The sequence below is a fragment of the Strigops habroptila genome, chromosome 2 (genome assembly GCF_004027225.2).
Source record: "Strigops habroptila isolate Jane chromosome 2, bStrHab1.2.pri, whole genome shotgun sequence".
NCBI lineage: Eukaryota > Metazoa > Chordata > Aves > Psittaciformes > Psittacidae > Strigops > Strigops habroptila.
Window position 1 is genome coordinate 14,411,535 of NC_044278.2, and position 19,523 is coordinate 14,431,057.

Genomic DNA, 19,523 nt, shown 5'->3' on the forward strand with positions numbered 1-19,523 from the left:
GAGAAATAGTAGTCCCATAAGCCAGGACAGTTTGGAGCCCAGAAAGACAACTCACTAATTAAAAATAGTGCTTCCCTTTTTTAAAATAATAATTTCATTTTATTTTTACTTTCAGAAACATGATACCTGCAGAAAGATCAGATTCCTGTTAAACTGTAAGCTTGAAACGCACATTTAAAATTCTATTTTTAAGCTTCCCTGATTGAAGTCAAAATTTCAGACAAAGCTTGATAAAAGGCACAAGTGGAAAGGAATAATTTACTAAATAAATGGAAGTTAGCATTTACTAATACATGACTACCCTGAATAGATGCATACTAGGACAGTCACCTTATAAGAAAAAAAGAGTACTTTTTTTTCTATTTGTTTGCTGATCCCCTTTTGTACTGTTTCATCTCATTTCAAGTCAGTTTAAGGTTAAGATTTGCATCCAGAGTATTTCCATATTTGACAGCATTGTAAGTGAAACCAAATTGTAGCTTGCTAGTCATTCAGGAAAAAAAAAAAGTACGTAATAGGCTTATGTACACTAGACAGTATTTTCCAGGGAGAAAAATAGAGGTAGCACAGATCCTCCAAGGTGACTCTACCTCTGAATAGGTGGCAAGCTGTTATTTCCTCCCTGTCACAGCTGGGCTGCCTGCTGAGGGACGGCACGCCTTGTGATGAAGAGGGTCTTTCTGACAGGAGCCTGATGCACCATTCAGCTGAAGAAAGGTGCTGGGAAAAAGAGTATCAAAGCACAATGCTTTTATGAAGTGTGGCATTTTAAGCACAGCACTGAAACCCCTTCCCTAATGTCCTTTTAAGAGGAAAACTTACCTCAAGGGAAAAAGAGGGAATGTCACAGCATCTTGCCTGGCAGACAGTGGTGCACAGACAAATCTTTCACAAGGTGTATTCAGGAGGATAAAGAGTGAGATTTTACTGGATTCTAAACACAGGGCTGTCAATCCCTCTATTAGCCAGAATATCAGGATGTGTTTATACCCACACTGGGGGAAACTTCAGCCAGTGATTTAATCTGAAAATCCTTGAACAATTTCAGCTACCAAGTGCAGCTTGATTATACTCCACCTTGACCCAAGTGTTCTCCAAGCAGAAAGTCGTCTGTGCACAGATGGTCATCCATTCTTTGAAACACCACATGCCTTGACAGCACTGGATCGTTTATAAGGTCTTTTTTACCCTGGACCATGGCATGTGTCACTGCAGACGTTTAGCTCATACCACACAGAGCACAAAGACTCACTCGTTCCACATCAGTAGCCTTATTTGCCCCTTCAGCTAGCAAGTGGCAGTGAGTATCTGTTTTTTGAAACAGACCTGGCCTATAATGATTTACAGAGATCTAAACTTAGCAGTAAATCAGGAAGCAAAAAAGTCCCAGCTAGTGGATTTCCTTTAAAAGACTGAGAGAAAATTGCATTTTTTTTCTTTTCCTCTTTTGGCATTGTGTCTAAAATAAACTTTCATTAAAGCTTACTCTGTCTGCAGTCCAGATGCAGTGGTTTAGAAAAATGCCTCAAGAATAGTACAGCAACACTATGCAAGGAAGTGGTATCAAATCACAGGAGCAGAATAAAGCAAAATTGAAAATTATTAAGCCCTTTCAAAGCCCTCAGGTTATCAGCTGTAAAAAATAAATAAATAAATAAATAAAACCCAGATGCCAGATGTAATGCTGACATTTTTCAGTCAAAACCAGGGTACTTGACATCAGCATGATCCAATTTCTGGCACTGCCATGCATCATCAGAGTTATAAGTTTAAGTGCCTCATGTAGAAGCTCTCCCCAGGGAGCTGGGATCTCCAGCCAGATTTAATCTCCCAGGAGGCATCAGAGTGTGTCAAGGCATTGTGCCTGTTTGGGCAGATTCATAAGGATTCGACTTGTAACTCATTTTCCATTGTGAAAAATATTTTGGAAAATAACAATTCCTCAAAACTACATTCATTGTTAGAAGCTTTTTTTTTTTTGCTTTTCTGTAAAAATAAGGATTTATGTTTCCTGACCCACAATAAAGAAGGTGCTTTTAATCATTTAGAACATATTTACACTAATACTCCAATGTACATTAAAACACCCAACTAGTAAGAGAATTCAGAGTAATTAATACATAGCAGTAAAAAAACTGGTTAATTTGCCCTTGCAAGTTTTAAGCTGACTAGAAGAAGTTTCTTCTATGCTGCTATATGTGAAAAACATACTTTATAGAACAGTAAAGTGATCTGAGAGTTTCCTTTATCAGAGCAGTTGAAAGGAAGGAGCCCCAAACCCTTCATAAACATTAGTGAAGAATTAATGATTTAGTCATTACCTGGAGTCTAGTTCTGGGCCATGGAAAGCTTTAATCTTTCCAGTCTTCCATTCTTCCAACTTTGAATCCTAATTTAAATCACTGCAATTTTGGGACACTGTTTAAAATATCAGTGTTTAATGAGAACAATCCATCATCTGCTTGTCAACTTCAGCTGTAACGCTGTTGAGATCTGCCTAGTATTAATGGATTTCGGAGACAATCAATAGCTTGGATACATACATTTTAGGTTGCAAGAGTAAGGTATCTGAGAAAGGGGAAAGGACAGCTAAACAAAATGGTCAGGCACATGAATGAGAAAAAATCTGAAAATGTTACGAATTAATAAACCAATTACAGATTTAACAGCAAACAAGTCAACATTTCCCAAATATAAGTAAATATCACTCAGTCTCAATGTAAAAGAAGCACTTTTCTTTTTAACAGATTAAAGGACAGATGTTGCAGTATTGAATTCCGATTCAATACCGCATCCCGGAGAATAAAGACTTCCATTTACAAGAGAAATAGTCGGCTTCTCCAAATTTTAAATGCCTGCAGTACACTGACCTTCAGGTGCTTTCCATCAGATTTCCTCCTCTAGTGTAAGGAAATCACCAGCTGATTCAAAGCATACACCAACCAGAGAAATGCATAGGAGATCTCATGAAGCCAGAAGGCTAAATGCAGAAGTTTCTAGCCTCTAGCTGGCTCTTACAAAGCCCTGCCTTGCCAGCCTTTTCTGTACTTCTAAGGAAAATGGTGCAAAAGATAACCTCCAACACTGTAGCCCTTGATCATCCATACTGCTGAACTACTACTGTGCTCCTCAGCAGATTTGGCTATGCCAGTTAGCACTCACTCAGACAACACACTGGTCTGGTTTGAGGAGAAGCACACACTAGGGACAATGCCTGTTGTAGGGGTAAGACTGCACCAGGTTTAGCTTCCTTTACCATATGCTGTTCTTCAACAGTATCCCAATGTACTATGTACCCTCATCTTCGTAAACTTCAGTCAGTGGTTCAGGGTCTGTGATCCGAGGACTACTGCTATGCAAAGGAACTGCACGATCTTGGCTCACTTTTACTGAGAAAACTACTATTAAGGCGTAAGAAAGTACATACAGTAAGGCTATGCAAGCTAAAACACGTAAAAGCAGAAGGAAGTAATCTAATTTTTGAGACGAGTTGTGAACAGCTCAAGAATTCAAGAGGAAAAACACTTACATGAAAATGTATAGAACTATAAGAAAAACAGCAGACTCAGATGATGTTCATTCAGCAACACGAGAGGATCAGCCCATTCTAAGAAGCAAAGGAGACTGACACTTCACCATTTGATTGACAACTGCTTGGCTGGTGGAGCCCCATCATGCATTTCATCAGGTGGTGATGAGCATATTAATGTTTAGCTTAGTACCTTATTATTCATAGCTAGCTACTATGTGCATTAGTAAATTTTAAAGAAGCTTTGCACTCATACATACATTGTATGCATACACTACCTACAGAAACTGTTTTATGGTATGAGCTGCCCAAATTCTTGTGGCACAGTCAGGGTAGTTCCCTACACACATGCACACACATACACAGAGTAACTCAGAGACATGCAATGCCTACCTTCAGTTTTATGGTATGAAAACATCACTGAACTGAAAATAAATGATCACACACACACAAATACTGTCTTACGTACATAACACACTGCGTGGGGGCCAGAGGGGTCAGGTGATCTGCAGTTATTTCAACAGCATCAATCTAGCCACGGGAAAACATTCCTTGTACCTGCTTTATTTAGTAATACAGTGCAGTTATACTGACCCTCTGCTGCTTGCCCGGCAGAAACTAGGTAATAATTTCACTTCCATTCTTAAAGTAAGGTTGAGTGAGCACCAAGAATTAACTTTCTCAGGTCTAGTGAAGGTTTAGTTTGGTTGACTGTGACCTTAGGAAAGCATACAATGAAATCTGCTGAGTTGTGCAGATAACATATTTTCAAATATATAGTATACTGTTTAACAAATAAGGAGAGGTTACGGGATGGTTCTTAGGGAAAACAGCTTCATGGGCAATAAAAGAAACTTAACTTCAAGCCCTTCTGCAGTCCCTTTCTTGGTCAATTATACATCCTCCTTTACCATACCACCACTCTTATTTTTATCTCGATTACTTAAGGACACAGGCTATGTAAGGACTTTTTTCCAGGAGCCACTACCTTTGAAAGCTTAGAAAGACCATCTAAATTAGTTACAAATTTACAGTAAATTACTATAATGATGTTTTACAGAACTATACCCTTATGCATTCTAATAAATGATAAATGGCACCAGCTAATCCAGTGGCCCACATTAATGCTATAATCACAAATGAATGTACACATATCTTGGGTGGTTCTATTTGTGGTGTGTGCATGCATGCACTATACATGCATGGAGCTTCAGACGCTATAGCTCTGAGTCTCACCACAAAATAGTATAGAGAACTTTTACATATGGGATTAATGTGAAATAATTCTTGACTAGAAGTGTGTGCTGTTAGCAAATGTTATGATAGCACTTCAAGATCTGTGGATATGATTACATTTACAGTAGAGGTTTAGGAATAAAATATAAGAGGAATTCTCATAAGTGCAACTAATTAATGTTTGATTAATAATAATATGTGTATGCTGCTGTATTAATGAATGCTAGTATATAGACTGTTGCCTAACATTCACAGCATCTTGCGGTGGTAATTACAGATGAATCATGAACTTAAATCCTGGCTGTCTTGGAGTCTGGTCAGCCCATTTTCTGTCAGTCATAAATTTCAGGCCAGTGCTCATATATCAGCTAACTCATTTGAATGGTCCTTCACTGTATCATTTGGCAACTGTTGACTGTATGCATCAGTCATGAAGGTAAGAAGCTTTTGCTGGAGTTGTAGGGAAAGCTATTTTTCAGTTTTGAAAGAAAGTCAGTGGCAAGGCTACCTAATATTGGAACAATCTTCCTGTTTAACCTTTTATGCCAAAAACCTTGATGTAAGAGATGGTTGCCCGTTAGGACTCAGAAACAACACTCAGACTGCTTGTCACTACAAGCAGTTTGAACATCAAGAGTTAAGTAGTTGTGGAATACTACTACTCTCAGGCCAAATGGTATGAACCAAGACTCAGTTGTACTCCAGGTACTTACTGAAACTCAGGATGTGACCTCCTTATTTTGCAAGTATTTATTTAAATGAATAACAATGAACGTATTTATTCAAACATATTGCAATTTGCTGCAGTCAGTTTGTAAACAAAGGTAAAACCAAACAACTTTAGCCTTGTGTTTGTAATCCTGGGAAGATGTATGTTTTAAAAGATAACCATAGACTTTGACTTCCAAAACAGAAGTTCAAATACCATCATATAATTGAATACCCTCCTGGTTGCTATGCATTGATTTTCACTTCTACCATTTTTTGAAAGGTTCCTTTAAATAAATACCCAAACCTAAAATTGCACAGAAGGAAAAGTCCAGCTTCCTCAGTCTGCATGTGGGTTAGCAGGTAGAAAAGCAAATGAATGTATTTTTCATATAGGATCTGTAAATCATAGCTCCTAATTGAATCAGGTTAACTATCAGAGAATTAGAGGTAGGTACTTTTTGGCATTCATGCTTAACTGATAATGTTATGGCAAGGAAGTTACGCAAGTAGCAGATGAGAGAGGGAGCAAACTGAATCAAAATCAAATAATATTCTGCATTCCAGAAAGACAACTGGGCTGTGGAGGGAAGGTTAGCACACATATATACCTTGGACCTGATGCTGCTTTCACTCCTTCTCAATCTCTCTGATGTTAGATCCAGCCTGCTTATAGACATGAACAAAATAGAACTTCATTTACTTTTTTGTCAGGTTTTTTGTTGCCTTTTTTTTTTTTGCAAATACCAAGACAGCATCTTTCCTTCTGATACAGAAAAAAAAATTTTGCCCACATTGTATAGTTCAAGGAAGCAGCATCAAAAAACAAAAAAACCCCTCAAATGGCTGTTGGATGTTTCCTTAGTGATTCATTTCTTCACCTTGCTTTATCATACAGTTCCAAAGGGAGGTGAAGTAAATGCATAATTTTAGATTCAAATTCAAAATCCAATATAATGCCACGATAGATTTATTTTTTTTCGCCCAATCCAGTATGTATTTTGATGAGGGCAGTGTATCAGCCTTTGAGATGGTGGTCTATGAGCCTCCATGAAAGACATTTAGATTGACCAGCTTGTTTAGAGCTGTAACAGTGAGGCCCAATAGCATTTAAGCACGTGTTTCTGTTTTGGAGTAAGATTGTTTTTACTTTTCCAGTTTAAGCTGGAAAAAAAAGCAACTTTGGTAAAATCTTAAATTTGCAGTATGTTTAAAAATAAAAAAGTCTTAATCCCAGATCAGCTGTTTGCAAAACCAGTGAAACTAGTTGAGGAACTTGTCTTTTGACACGCTGCTTTTGACTTCAAATACATGAAAAGATTTTTTATGTTCTACATACTCATGAAAAAGACCATATTTCTTTTCTGCTATGTCTTGATGAGATCAAGAGCATCATTTGAAACCCTGTGAATGTGAGAAGAGCATCTAGTACCCACTACTAGCTCAAATATTGCTTTTCCAGTTTCACATTTACGTGAATTTGTAAAGTTAAGGAAACAAAAGCTGGAGTTGTGTTTAAAGGAGCCTTTGTTTAACTGATTGTGCTCTTGAAGTTATCTCATTCTCCAAAAAAAATTCATCAGCTCTGGACAGTATTATCATTTAACATCTTCTTTTCTGGAACATGCATACATCCAAAAATAACAGTTTTGCTATACAGTTCCATTATATGCCCGCTGGCTGATAGTTTGCTTACAATCTGCTCTTGCCATCTGAGTCTTACTAAGTTCAAACTTTTTTGGTCAGTGAAAGATGGTTTTACTTTCCTGAGGTCAGCACAGAACACAATCTGTCAAGCAGCTATTCTTATAACCCACAAAGGTCACTATGAAGGTTAAACACTCCACGTAATGGGTGGCTTTTCTTTTGCATTCCCTTCAGTTCCCTAAATATAATGCAAGCTGGATGAAATCTTTTATTTCAATTAATATGCTCCACTTCCTATTAGATGCTATTCTATCAAACCAAAATTGTCCTTGTCAATTTTGCTGTTTTATTAAAGAGATCCTAGCACAAAATCTGTCTCCTAGGTTCTGTATCTCACATGTCGAGACTGCAGACCACACCAATGTGTGCAGCCTTGTCAAGAGCCTGACAGGTGAATCAGGTAATAAAGAGTAAAATCAAGACTGTCTACTTTTCAGCTGAAAATCTCAGAGCAGACGTGTTGGGCTTTATTCTCCACGTTTACAAAACTGATTCTGACAGTTGCTAATCATTTATACAGTTCAAAGGAAAGAACCAAGTCTTACACTGCTTGCCCAGTGTGAGCAACAGTAGGTGACAAAAGAACATCTTTTCACCCCATTGAATGAAGTATATTATTATATACCCATTACAAAAACAACCCACACTATGGGTAAAAGTCTCGGTTTTCCTCCTGAAGAACTCTTTCAGAAACATGGCAGATTTGAACACTGATGAAGCAGGTTTCTTAGTATACTTCCAGTCAATCTCTTTAATTATCCCATTTCCTCCAAGTTTATAGAAAAGTCGACTGTGGGAAAAAAAACTAATTCACTAACAACTTTGTCATGAGTAAAATCTCTGAATTGAGCTGGGGTTAAATGGCAAACTGATTTTCAGCTAACTGCTTCTCGTGTAGACACTTCTGAGTGCATGGCTGCAAATCTGCTTGCTCATACGGCTGTTTCCTAGGCTGGAGTGACTATTAAATTTTGTAATTAGTGGAATGTAATTATTTCCTGTAATGGGCTGTAAATTCACATTATGCCATAAATCATTCTTATGTACACTTAAGGATTTATTACTCTTCTTTGCAACTGACTAGCATATTTACTAAGCACAGAAGTGTTCAACTGGAGTACCCTGTAGGTTACTGGGAAAGCATTAGTTGTTCCCAGATGAGATCTCTTTGGTGGGGGGAAGTGGTTAGCAGTAGGAAAAGTGTGGTTCTACCACTGTGGTAAGAAATAAGACTTCAGAATATGATTCAGCAAGGTACTAAAAAAAAAAGATTTGCTTATCAGTTCCATTGGGATCATTTATTGTTCTCATTAAGGCTCTTAAATGCTGTCTTAAATCATCTTCTGAAATAAGAGTCAAGGGGAGAGAACTGCTGTTATGGCTAAAGAAGATTTGTCAGTGAGGATAGCAGCTTTCTCTACAGTGACAGATCACCAAAATAAAATCCACACATATGCTAAACCCAAGCCAGAACAACTCCAAGCATAGGCAGACCTTCCCAGGTCTGGGCACAGAGCACAAATATTCTTCTGCATCCCCCTTCCCAACAATTTTGCAATGCAGCCTCATAGCCTCCCCTTATCATACCTCATCATACCTGCTAGAGGCAGGCTTGCCCAACTGCCACACAGTCATGCAGTAGCAGAGATGCCCAGGTTGGTGTTCATGAAAGCCTCCTTATGGCTTCTGTGCTATACAGACACCTCTCCTCCTGGGAGCTCCAGAGACAAGCCTTGCATATGCCTTACCGTCTACAGTTTTGTGCTTTTGGAGGGGAAAAAAAGCAAACTGAAAAGGCTGGTAGTATTATAAGTAGAAACAATGAGTTAAGTTTATTATATCACTTAGATGCTACACTAATGTGGTCTTTACATTAGGTCTTCCTTGGAGATACTCTGTTCACCTCTTAGTGAGTTAGAGGGAGCAGAATCTTACAATACTGCCATCAAGAAAGGAGAGTGCAGGAAAAGTGATTTGGTCCAATAATAATAATTAAAAAAAAGCTTGAGGATCCAGTACCAAGTTTGTATTCCGTGTTGTCAGACAATTCAGATTCTTTCGTATACTGACCTAATATTCTTATAGCATGCACATACATGTGTCTGCACCATCCGAGTATGTGTACGTGAAGGGTAAACCAGACCCTGAGATACTTGACTCCTCAGCAGAATAGATTCAAGGATTGTGTATAGTTACTAGGGAGGCAAACATCACTCTTTACAAGATGGAGGATTTCAGTAAAAAGTCTTTCTTGCATTTTTCCTGTACTGCTTTTGTTGCAGCCTTTCCTCTTTCACAAATTAGATCTTATCCTACCTATGTCCTCTTCCTGTTCATAACCAACGATGAAAGTAAAAGCTTAGGCAGCGGTGAAACAGGATCAGCTCCTGGTGTCTTTCTCACACAACTCTGCAATCTGCTCTGGGCAGACTGGCTGCCAGACCCAGGGAGACCAGCCAACACTCAAAGAAGGGTCAGAATCTCTTTTCCTTGTTGCTGGTTAGCAGGTTACGCACTCCTCGCCATTAAACCTTCCTTTACTGTGGTTCTGATCCAGCAGAACTGGCACAGACAGGAAATCTTACTATAATATTTACAAGATATGCATAAGATATGTGACCCTAATTAAAAAAGGATAAGTCTAAAACAGGAAAAAGAAATCCCCATCTGCACCCAGACCATTTGCAATTAGCATTGGCCAGATGTCTAAAATGTTCAAGCTGCAAAAATATCCTAACGCCCTTCAAACCCAGCACAGAGTATTACTGATTGCTTTAACTGGAGGGAGAATAAAAAAAAAAAGGATAATTCAACAGATAGTAGCAATGGACTAAATGCCAATAAAGGGAATCTGAGAAAAAGCTTAACAGATTTGCTAGAGAAACAACTGCAGCACAGACCTTGAAGGCATTAGGCATTAGTTTGTGGCCAGAACGATCAGTTATCTGCTTGTCTAACTCTGATCCTTTGCATGTGATTAACAAAGGTGAAGGGAAGCATCTCTGGGGACCTGTTGCAATGAAAGATAGACGGTTTAAGACAGAGTCTTTGTTTATGCTGTGACTAAATTTCAAATTCTATGTCTGTCTGAATTTACCGTGTCCCCAGTGGGGGCATTGTCAGATCCCATCAGCCTTGTTCCCTTCCTCGCAGAAAGTTCTGTCCAAATATGCACAAGTCTTTGTGCTCCCCCAAGGCTTTGCTGGTTCAACTGAAAAACTTCATATGGTTTTCTCAGCCAAACACATGGCAAGCACGTCTGTGTTAGACCTAGAGAAAACCTATCCCAATTACCAGTCCCTGTTCATAATGCTTGTGTAATGTGCAGTACCTGGGACCAAAAAAGCACACCTTGTTTCATTTCAGAGAAGACTGTGGCAAAGTGCTGAGCTCTAATAGAAATCAAACATTGAAAGACCATTTGTTGTGGTTTTTTAAATGTTTGTTCTTTGGCAGTGGTTGGACAACAGCGCATAGTTACCGAGTATGGAGCCAGAGTGTTTCGTGCTTTTCATGCATACAGAGTTCTACATCAACATGATTATGAGAGGTGCACATTAAAAAACATACACAGCGTTGTTCTGGCAACAATGTTAAAGACAAGCCACTGTGAGGATTTTCTGACTCTGCTTTGGGTCTGGTTTTGCACTCTGCTACCTCTTCCAGCCATGGCTGTAACTGTATTAACAGGCTCCCTTCATTCCCATTAGGGCGCAACAAGAATTCACTAAGAAGCCTATGACATTCACCGTATGGTTTTTGACCAGTAGCAGGAAATTCTGCTAGCTATCTGTATGTGAAGGAGGAATCTGTAACAGAGCCAGAAAGATGTAAATAAATACCTTTTTATTTCATTATATTTGCTGGCTTTCAAAACGGGCAAAGATCTTAAATATAACAAAAATGAAAACTGCTTTTCAGAAGTGTGCAGTGAGTGTGTAGTATCTCCAACTGTCCTGGGTTCAGCTATAGCAGTCATTTTTCTCCTGCTTAGTAGCTGGTGCAGTGCTGTGTTTTTTAACTTTCAGCCTGGGAACAACGTTGATAACACCGATGTTTTTAGTTGTTGCTAAGTAATGTTTATTCCAACCAAGGACTTTCTCAGTCTCATGCTTTGCCAGGGAGGAGGGGAAGCCGGGAGGAAGCAGAGACAGGACACCTGACCCAAACTAGCCAAAGGGGTATTCCATACCACAGCACGTCATGCCCAGTATATAAACCGGGGGGAGTTACCCGGAAGGCCCAGATCACTGCTCGGGTCGGGCTGGGTATCGGTCGGCGGGTGGTGAGCAATTGTATCCTCTCCCCTTGTTATTTCACTAATCGTTATTATCATTGGTGGTAGCAGTAGTGGTTTTGTGTTATACCTTAGTTGCGGGACTGCTCTTATCTCAACCCGTGGGAGTTACATTCTTCCCATTCTCCTCCCCATCCCTCCGGGAGCGGGGGGAGGAAGAAGGTGGGGGGGGGGAGTGAGCGAGCGGCTGTGTGGTTCTGAGTTACCGGCTGGGCTCAAACCACGACACCAACTAAATATGAAAAGTGGTCTGTATGTATCACTTCTCAGCACTTCATAACACTGTAAAACACCACTGAAATATATAGTACTTCTGAGATTCTTATGTTCAATAAAAGGGTCAATAGGAAACTGTTATGGTAACAAACTGTTTTCCCTTAATTGCATATCTGCTTACCATGCAAAGCTTTCTCTAGGACTTCTGTTTCTATAAAATCTTTCACAGCAGATTATAAAGTTATAAAATATCAATAATTATACTTAATTTGTAGATGAATGAAACCATGTTTCTTTTCTGTTCTTTGTTTTACCTTGCTTTTCCAGATTATTGTATAGTTTTAATAACTTCGAAGAACTTTTAGTCAATTCCACCAGTTCTTTATCAGGTGTAGAAGCTTTTAAACATTGAAAGCTGGGACAGAGAGGGAGCACAACCAACCAGCTGCTTGACTATATCCTGCTTTCAGACCCTGTTGTGGTCTGCTATTTGCTTCTAAAGAGCAAGTTAGTAACCAGCAAGTTTTTCAACGTCCATCCAGAACAATTTGTTTACAGGGGTATGGAATTGCTCATGAACATCCTAATAAAAAATGCCCTTTCAATTTAACTACCTTTTAGTTACATTGACTTTTTTCTCCCACAAAATTTTTAAAAGATATAAAAGCTAATTTATTTTATTTTAATCTTTTTCCTCTTGTGTTCTGTCCTGGAAAGCTTCTCACATTCTGTTTCCCTTCATGTCCTTTTCTGTTGGGTTGTTTTTTTTTTTCACTTTTCATTGCTCATCTCTTTCTTGGCAGTCCTTTACTACCTCCATCCCCCATTAAATACCTGATGATTACTTTAGTCCACCACAAGGCAAACTGTAATACAACTTCTTAAGCCAACACACAAACAAAGATCTTTCCTGGGACAACGTAAGGGCATCTCAGTTCCTTTTTTTTTTTAAATTCCAGTAATTCTAAAGCCTACATTGCTCCAAACCCATTTCTCCAAAACCTTGCTGAATTAAATGAATTGACACTAATAGGAACCTAGCTAGCTCTGGGTTGGTGTATCTTACAGTCCATCTCTCATGTATGGCTATGACCCAACTTAGTATCTTCTTATTATCTAAGTAACAAGCCTCATAATAAGCTTACCCAAATAAGTAATCAAAAAACAAAACATGAAATAAATTTGCTTAGGACTGCTAAAGACAGAGGTTAACTCAATGGAACATACTCTTGAAAGGTTGAGTTTAGAAAGGTAACTCTGCCTCTGCAGCTAATCATAAGGGTATAAACAGTATTTTAAATCACAGCCTAGAGACTCAGGTTTATTCTAATGGAACTAATCACCTATTTCCTTTTGACTACATTTACATTCTAATATAATAAGTAGGGCTATGCAAAACAGGTGATTTTTATATTCATAGTTTTTTTAGTAATTGATTGTCCCAATTATGTAGGAAAAGGCTTTAGGGTGACCAAATTTTTAACTCTTTTCAGGCAGTCTGAGTACATTTTGATACTACAGATATTTTTAAAACCCCCACAATTATTCACAGATTTTAGAGTGAATTTGTTCTGATGAGTCTTCTAAGAAATGTTGGGGGTTTTCCCAGTCAAGAAAAATGGTGTCCCTCAGCAAGCACATGGCTTATTAAAAGTGTCTATATATTTCTTCCTGTTTAGGAATTCCCTGTAAGTTTTAATCCAGTATGTCCATTGTGATGAAGAGTTTTATTTGCACACACAGATATTTAATGTATTCATTATCATCATTAGCTGTCATTAGTTGGCTGAGTGGACAGTCAGTCTTAGTCCATAGGCTATGCATTTCACAATGAATGAAAGGGAAGTGAAAAGGAGAAAACTTTACGTAGCAGAAGATGACACATTAGCACATTAGTACAGCTCTATCTCAAATTCACAGTTAGTACAAGATAAAATGAATAAGTTCAAAGGCAAGTCATAAATCAAAATTATGAAATGAAAGTAAAGAATTCATACCCAAATGGAATCTTCTGTCAGCAAAGCCAGTGTTGATCACTTTGCAACGTTGAAATAAGTAATGACAAATCAGAAACAAACAAAAATTACCAGTAGGAGGAAGTACCTAAGAAAGCAGTGAATGGGAACACGGTCTCTAAGTTGATACTGAAACAACTTTCTCTGCATTCAATACAGGGGGAAAAGCGTGACTTAGAACAGTGGAATAACTGCAGAATTCTCAAACCTAATACAAGCTGATGATTTTAAACATTTATATTTGCATAGATTGTGACTAATGCTCTGACAACTTTCGGGGTATCGTTCATTAGGCAAACGGTTAAGTTAGTAGCTCCTCTCTATAACAGATCTTTTATGTTCTTCAAAACATTTGTATGAAAAAGGATCAGAGCAGAAGGAATGTATATGTGACATTCTCTTGAAATGGGGGAAAAAATCTGTTGCAAATGTTGAGTATATTACTGTTTCAAACCATTAGAAGTTCGAATAACGTATATAATATATATTCTATATTTCATCTTACTCAAAAGCATAATGAATCATGCACTGCTCCAGTCAGGTCTCTTTGGGCTTCTGAATAGAGCAAAGAGTTGCTGGGAACACAGACAATGTCTTCCTGGAATATTCTGCAAGTCCATCTTGAAATCAGATGTATGCTCTGGCTGGTTTACTCCCAGTAGAGTGTAAGGAGAGACATTCACTGATTTCATTCACATAACAGGTAGCATCTTTAGATAAACCAAAAGGAAGATCACAGATATTTAACCTAGATTTTGATTCTGCAGGTGTTCATTGAACTGTTACAAGAAATTTAAAGTTTCCTGCCTTTTAGAGAAAGCTGCAGAAGATTTGATTATAAATATCTATTGGGAAAAATATTTCTGGTCACTTGTCGTGGCAAATATATGTGGGTTTCTCCCCTATTTCTGCTTGATTTAAATATTTTCAATTTCAGTAAACTGAAAAATGACCAAAGAGAAAGCAAAATGTAAGCAGAAGGGACTATTTACAGGAAGGATTTCCACTCTAACTTCAACAGAGGATTCTGTCCCCTTGGTGTCCTATTAGCACATTGCGATTCTTTTTATGAAGAGTAAGGATTTTCAATATTTAATTATTATAGACTACAATAAAATTACAGGTTTCTTCCTTGGATGTATTTTCTTTAGAGATGTAGGACAACCTTTTGGCTGCTATCAAAAGGTAGCAAGAAATTAATGAAACAAAGATTGCTTAGGAGAAACACAGTAACTCAGAGATAAAGCAGTGCCTGATATTACCAAGTTTAATATCTAAAGCATCTCAAAAAACATGATGACAGACTGATCTAGGTAGACTGGCTAAGAGGCCTTTATTCGGATTCACATGAGCTGACTGTTTTAGAACAGCTATTTGAACAATGAGAAGTTCTGGGTGAGATTAGAGAAAAAATGACTGGTCAGATAAACAAATGTTACAGCTGAGCTGTTGTCCCGGAGAAAGAGAGTACTGTAGCTGGTAATGTGGATGTATCTAGACAATAGACTATTATATCTAGAATTACAATTCTGACACCACGCTTCCTTTAATAAGCAAATAAACCCCCCCAGAATACAATATTAATGAATGTTCAAATGACTTTCAGTATTAGTTTATCAGTGCTATGTAAATGAATTACTTGGAAACCATTTCTGATGGGACATTTTGATATTTGCATATCCCTAATCTTCAATATAAATTGGAGAAGTCTGTAAAAGCAGAAAGAAAAGTGTAAATATTATGCGCTTTGTCTAATAATCAGACCCATTTTAATAATAATTGAGCCTGTGCCTGAAGATCAGAACAGAATTTGATGAGTGCTGGGGTATGCTTCATTGGTTTCACTTTATGAAGTGCAGGCATCCTGAGGAAAGAGAAAGATCTGGACTAAATTTGTAACACAAGTAATGTAAAATGCCTTTTTGATATGTTGTGATGTGGAAGTTTTTTAAGAACAGGAAGAAAAATAAACATAAATGTTAAAGGTTAAGAATAAGCAATCTCAAGCAGTCATTGACTTTCAGATGCAGACCACCATTATCTTGATATTCCCACATCTCTGTGTTAGTTTGGGTATGAGTCCTTTATGGTTTTATTCATTGCTTCTCCCCATGCTCTTTGATTTTTATTCTAGTGTTTGATAGATGCTTCAGTTAAAAAAGGACTCTATATAAAACATGTCCTAAGACTGGAAATCATTTATAGATGGGTGTGTAAAGTCAGTTTGAGAGGAGAGAAATTTTTCCAGTATGGTTTTTTCAAAGAAACAAGGAAAAATGCTTAAGTAATAAACCCAGATAAATTATATAGCCTTTCTGAAGTGATTTTGAACAAGGAGAAATCAAACCTTTTTACTGAGATGGAGCAAAAGTAATGTATCACCAGAGAGCAACTGGTGACAAGTCATTGATTTTAATAGCATAACAATGATCAATTGAGAATGTGGCTGAAACTCTCCTGAAGTTTTGAAAATGAACTGAGAAAGTGGATCTTGCCAAAACTTGTCCATCCATGTTAACACAAGGATCTTTTAGTATTGAGCTCAACCAAGACATTCATTCTGATATCATCAGTCCCTTTATAATCAAGAACAAGCACAACATTTCACAAACACATCTGTTTCTGTTAAAGTTGCTGTTAGTATTGTGAAAGAGCCACATTTCTTCCAGACATATCTATTTAATATTTTTTTGTATATTTTTTCAAGTTCTTCTCGAGTTATCCTTGTTTAATTTATTTGCTAGTATTGATCACTTTCTTAAGAGAAGATAATTGTTCAGATATATCTTCAAAAATCAATAGTCATCAATCAAATGAGCTTTTATTTAGTACTTCTGACCAGTTTGCATTTTGTGCTTTTCTCAAGCTATGCAGGGTCATATGTATCAGTTCAGTTAAGTTTTCTGAAGGGCTCAGCATCTGCAGAGAAGGACAGATTTTTCAGGAGTGTGTCATTCCCATTCAGACCACAAAATAAGTGATTTGACACTAAAATTGAGCTCATACTTGTGCTAAAAGATTTGCAAACCTGACAACACTTGTGGACACTATAAATATGCACTCGTGGCTACAGGAATAGATTGGAGTTTTTTTAGGTTTTGCAGCATGTGGGAAGAGGAGTCTGTTTAACTCTGCATGGTCCAAATGAAGACATCTGGACTTGAATATGTCATCCTTATTTTAATTATATGAAGAATATATATACACCCCTTCTTCAATGGGGAGAAATCAGCATTTATATTGCATGATTCATCTCCTCTTGAATTAGAAAAGAGATCAGAAGAATCACATTCTCAAAGTGCTTGTTTCTGTCTATTCATTATAGACGAAGCCTATGGGGAAAAGGCCGTATTTTTTATATATATATATGCACACACATATATACACATGCACTGCAACTGGACTTACCTTTAGTGGTTTAATAAAAACAAGATTTCTTCTTTATATTTGACATATCTGATTTTAAGGTGATTGTGTTACATACGCTATTTAAAGGCAATATTCCTCTCTAAACAGTATTGTTTTCTTTAAGTTTCAGCAACAGCATTTAGAACATGGGCTTAGAGTTGGTTGCTTTTTACCTTGTGAAGGAAACAAGTAACAATCCAGAATGATGGTCACCCTGTGCCTCCAATGACAAGAAACAGGAAGTTTTATCTCCAGGCATTCATAACATTATACGATGGTATTTTCTGAAAAATGTTTTCCTTTCTTTTTGTTCCTAGATTGTGAAACATCGTTGGAATGATCCTAAATGTAGCCATACAAGTTCACACACAGCTCTTACAAGTCAAAGAGTTAAAATTAAGAATAAACGCTATCAAACATAATAATGAGTAATGGGTTGGAGGAAGCAGCATAGGCGATACAGTAAAGTGGCATTTTCTGGTTTGAATGTAAATTCAAGAAATCTATCTTCATAAGAGATTGTTTTTGGAAGTTCAATGTGTATATTTTGTTGTTAGAGCACCTAGTATACTTGGAAGTCATCCATGGAACATCCTGATGACAAGTTTATTTGTCTTGATCTGCTTGTCTAAAGACTCCTTAAAGCTTCAGCTGAATACATTCTTCTGAAAAGAGGAAAGCAGTGCTGCTCTGTACTGGTAAAAAGAACAGTGTGTGTATTGTCATGCCTGGTGGTACTACAGGCTTCCTACAATGAAAGATACAGTCTGAGTTTGGGGAAGCCTGTGTATCCTAAGATGTAGATATAAAAGTTGTCCAGCAGGAGGACATAAATAGGGACCAGGATTTCGGGAAAAGATCAATTTGTCTGGTGGTCCTGCAGGATAAGTTGCAGCAAAGAGACAGCTTCACTGCAGCAAGGAGGAAAGAGTTGCAGTCTATGATAAGCTGCAAAGGAAAGAAATGTACATGGTCTTGCTGAGGTCTATGAGACCTCAGAGACCTGAGAGACAAGAGGGAGGGTAGGAGAATAAACAGGATTTTATTGAAAACCTACTCAGTACACGCAGAGTTACTGCTTGGCCAGGTTCTAATGCCTGGGATTGACAAAAACCCCTTTGGTTAGAGGAATGTATGTATTGGATATTGGTATTTTTTGTTCCGTTTGTGTCTGCCAGTTGCTGAAATACTGAGTTTGCGCAAACAATAAAGTACTGCATCATTAGGGGTATTTCATTTATTTACAGGTGTATGTAGTACAACAAAATGCTGGTGACTGAAGCACAGTGATACTTTTTGGAACTGCCCTTGGGCTCCATGCTGGATCCCTCTTAAATACACTTTCCTCTGCGTTTTGTTCACTATTTGCTCTTTGTGTACTCTTGAGAATAAACTGAATGACATAAGGATTTTTGCTCAGGTAAATGATTATCAACCTCTACGATTCCTGATTTGTAAAATATAAAAATAGAACTGTCTTTTTACCCACAGCTGGCTCAGATGAATGAGCTAAATCCCATCTTCAGTGTTTCCAAATGGCTGTAATGTGCTGCTTACTGGCAAAGCACGTGCCTCATCTGCCTTTCCCCACATAAGCTAGCTCTGAAAGGTAAGAGATACCTAGAGACAACACTCGGTACAGCAATATACTCATGGGGAAAAACTGAGATTGATTTTTTCGTCTGTACTTGGGTTTTAGCATTTACACTGTTTTGCTAGTATTGCAACCCTATATTTGCACTGGATGTTTACGGTTATTACATTGGACATCTCATCTATATTTGCAGAACATGCTGATGGCTTTTTTTAACTGAGAGTCAGCTGTTATTTTTCCCCTCCTAGGGAATGACAATGATGCTATTTTAAGTAAGAGCTGATACTCATAGTCAAAAGACTCATTTCACTGAGAACCACAATACATATATGCTTACAGCACACTGACCTGCTAACTCAAGACTTCTAGGAAGACATGACGTTTCTTGCAAAGAATTCAAGGCAAGGTTGATGTAAAAACTCTGCCAGCAAGATAAAATATTATCCCATAACCCTCTCTCTCCTCGAGCAAGACCTCTCCCCAAAATCAAAAGCCTGTTAAGTCCAGAATTTTAGGGTAGCATTGCTTCCAACTCTTTTAGGCCTACGTTGTCAGCAAGCTCCAAATATTTGTGTTTACTCTTCCAGATGATACCTTTAAAGACATGAGTGTGCTTTGTAGCTGCATAAACAAAATGCTGCAACTGGTCTGGGGCAGCTCTATGTACTTTGTATGCTTTCTAGAATAGGAAGCCATATTTTATTTTTTCAGCTGAACATACCAACAGGTACCACAGGGGTGAAGACATCAATTTCAGACCTCCTTATTGAACCTTTAAGGAAAACTTGTACTCTATCCATCAACCAGGAGGCC

At 37.8% G+C, this 19,523-nt stretch overlaps 1 long non-coding RNA gene across 1 annotated transcript in view; it reads left to right on the forward strand.

Moving 5' to 3' along the window:
- Window positions 1-18,522, forward strand: part of LOC115601599 — a 64,251-nt gene extending 45,729 nt beyond the window's left edge. Inside the window, exon 2 of the long non-coding RNA XR_003989417.1 lies at window positions 17,434-18,522. This is a non-coding gene — a long non-coding RNA (uncharacterized LOC115601599). The remainder of the gene's footprint in view (window positions 1-17,433) is intronic.
- The last annotated feature ends 1,001 nt before the right edge of the window (window positions 18,523-19,523 follow it).